Consider the following 3,394-nt stretch of genomic DNA (forward strand, 5'->3'; position numbering starts at 1 on the left):
GGTGGTGTGGGTTGGTGTTTTATTAAGAAGAGGGGGGGGGGGGGGGGGGGGTTATATGCTTCGGTGCTATTTTCACAAGGTGTTCAAAACTCTTAGAACAAAAATCCGAACTGATCACAATAGTCATTCTTTCAAAACTGATCGTGGGCCTCATTTATAAAATGTTGCTTATAAACCATCCTAAATTTGTTCTAAGATAATTTCTCAAAAGTGCCTAAGTGCGATTCAGAAAAAACGAACGTGTGCACAAAAACACGTGCTTACGCCTCTCTTCCAGATGTGACATTTATAAATCGCAAATGATCTTGAAATTGTGACTGGTGTCAGATCTCCGCCTTGTAAACGCCCCCTAATTAATATTATTACCACATAAAATAGCACACGCCAATATCCAAATTTCTATGCTTGAGAATAACGTGAACGAAGAAGAAAAAAAACTTTACTGAGTCTGAAATTAAGGGTCCTGCTGACGGAGGTAGAGATTCGTGCGGGGACGCTTTTTATTTAATAATGTGTAATTATTCTGTGGACAAACAATGTGTGTGTGGTTATATTTTTTCTATTGACTATTATCAAAATTACTTCTAGAAACACAGAAATAATAATAATAATACGGTTTGATTACGTCTTTAATAGATTTGTCCGAACATTTCTGCCATTAACTGACAGTCACCACTGATAAGATACTACTAAATATTGTAGAAACCTAATTTTCTGTAAAGTTGCTTTGCAATGATTTGTATCGTGAAAAGTGCTATACAAATAAATAAACTTGAGTAAATAATAATAATAATAATTATAAAGCAATTAGGTTTCCAAAAGTAAGAATAAAATATGAATTCAAGTAAAATTTTCAGCCATCTTATAAAAAGTGAGCCCTCCTACTTTTAAAATCACTTGCTATGACAACTAATAAAAAGTTTAGTATCAAGCAATTCTTGCAAAACTTTAAAAAACATTATTGAAAGAAAAATTGGATGTTTCCTAACATAATAAAATAAATTATTACACTATTATGGTCTCCGATCTGAAAAAACCTGCATGTGATTTGGCATTTCTTTATATTTACAGTTTACTAATGCTGCTCAAATGTGCCATTAATGTATGGACACAAAAATATATAGTGTATTTTATACAAATATAACTGATGTAAATGACAAAAACAAAGTTTAAGGCTGATGTCTATTAATTTTCACAGAAGCAAAGCAGCAGATGTTATAAATAAAAACAATTAATGTTATTAAATAGAATATATTAAAACCGTTATTGCACGACAGGCCTATTCTTATAGGCTACACAGACAAAACAGTCGGAGATGCGTTTATGCATTTTTTTTCTATTTTACACATTAATAGTAAATCAAGACTTCGCAAGTTCTCGTGTAAAATAAAATAATAAAAAAAACATGGAATAAACTGTGTACAGAAAGCGAGTAAAGAACTCTCAACATTATAGGCTACTAAAAAGGTCAGTTTAATCTCGCAACAACTCCCATTAATAAAAAATCTGACTACACTGCACAATTAATCTCTTACACTGCATCTTTGTTATTTATGATGTGCATGCACATATACCACATTTATTATTATTGCACCTTAGATGTTCAAATAGCTGTAGTACTCCGACTTTGCCACAAGGAAAAGTGAGATTGACTGCTCAGAACCTGACGTGGCGGTAAGTACTTTTCCACGTCAAAGACCGTTTTTATAAAGAAGAAAGTGCCAGTGACTAAGAGAAAGTGCCAGTTTACTTTATCAAGTTAAGTCACTTTATTTGTATAGCGCTTTATACAATACAGATTGTGTCAAAGCAACTTTACATTGGCAAACAGGAAAATAGTTTGTCAATAATGCAAGAGGACAATAACGGAGTCATTTTTAAAGTTAAAGTCAGTTCATCGATGATTCAGTGATGTCATCATCCAGTTCAGCTCTCTTCCAGCTTGACTGATTGTCTGTGCAATCATTGAAAACATACATTTCTTTAACCAAGCACTTGAACAAACAGATTTATCTAGATTTTAATGTATTGCACATCTCATACTTAATAAAAAATAAAATTTCAAATCCAGCTGTTGCTCTCAGGAAACTGGATGTGGAGGTACCATCGTGGATCACAAGTATAACTAAACTGTCATATCTGTTGTCATACCAAAACAGTATAATCAGTGTTGTTTCAAAGTAAAAAGTGAAAAATAATCACAACCTTATCCTAATATGCACTTTATCCTTACAAGCATGCACATGCACACACAAGCACATGCATGCAAATTCTCCTACTTCACTAATGACACCTCATTGCTTGTGAAAACTGAGGAAGCAATTCTTCTCAACAGACAAATCATAATATGTACAGATATAGTATGAGAATCCCACCTTTTGCCAAACTTTTTTTTTCCCTCCCTTCGGCTGGTTCTTTCCTGTATACGTTGATTGACAGATGTCTCGTCCAGTCAGCGGTGAGTAATCCCAAACCAATGGCGCTGTCTCAAACTATACCTACCTTTTCCGGTTTGTCTGAATTGTCGTTGTGTTTTCTGATTGTTAATTTGTTTTCGGATTTGTCGTTGTGTTTTCTGACTTGTTATTTTGTTTTCTAATTTGTCATTGTGTTTTCTGACTTGTTATAATGTTTTCTGAATTGTTGTTGTGCTTTCTGAATTGTAATTTTGTTTTGTAGACTTGCATTTGCGTTTGTAATTTGTTATTTTGTTTTCAGAATTGTGATTTGTTCTGCACCTCTCGGCCACCGTAAAATAGCCCACAAGGTGGGAGTATTGCATTTTATTAAGAGATCCATGATGATGATTTTCTGCTGTGTTCAATGATGAGCGCCAATGTATTCTTTTAACATTATATCAAATGTTGCAACAGCTGACATGAGGCCTATACAAATCCTTAACTACTGATTTTACATGTGTTCGTTTGTAAATAAAGGCTAACACAATTTAATCCACAGCACACACGTCTCAACATTACGAGAATAGGACAAAAGCCTGTCTGAGTCCTCTCTGTGTAGTCTACCACTTTTACACATGCTCCAGCTACATTTTTATTTCCATACTTTTGCATTACTTCTGTATAAAACAGTTTAAAATGACCCAAAGACGCAGGACCTTTATTATACAACTCTTAGACAAAATGGCGGATGACAACAGTTTCCAAGGTAGGATTGGTTAATAAAATGTTTAAGGTGGGGCTTAACAAAGGTGCATTTGCATGCACATTTTAGATATCTATAAAGGAATTTTGACTAGTCACATTGTTAATTCCAGATATCTACATTGAAATTCTTCCTAGTCACAAAGCTAAATGCAGATATCTCCAAAGAAAGATCTTCCTAGTCAAAAATCAGATTGAGATATCCATAATTAAATTGCAGATATCTTTAAATG

The sequence above is a fragment of the Sinocyclocheilus grahami genome, unplaced genomic scaffold, assembly GCF_001515645.1.
Source record: "Sinocyclocheilus grahami isolate Dianchi unplaced genomic scaffold, SAMN03320097.WGS_v1.1 scaffold1818.1, whole genome shotgun sequence".
In the NCBI taxonomy this organism is placed as follows: Eukaryota; Metazoa; Chordata; class Actinopteri; order Cypriniformes; family Cyprinidae; genus Sinocyclocheilus; species Sinocyclocheilus grahami.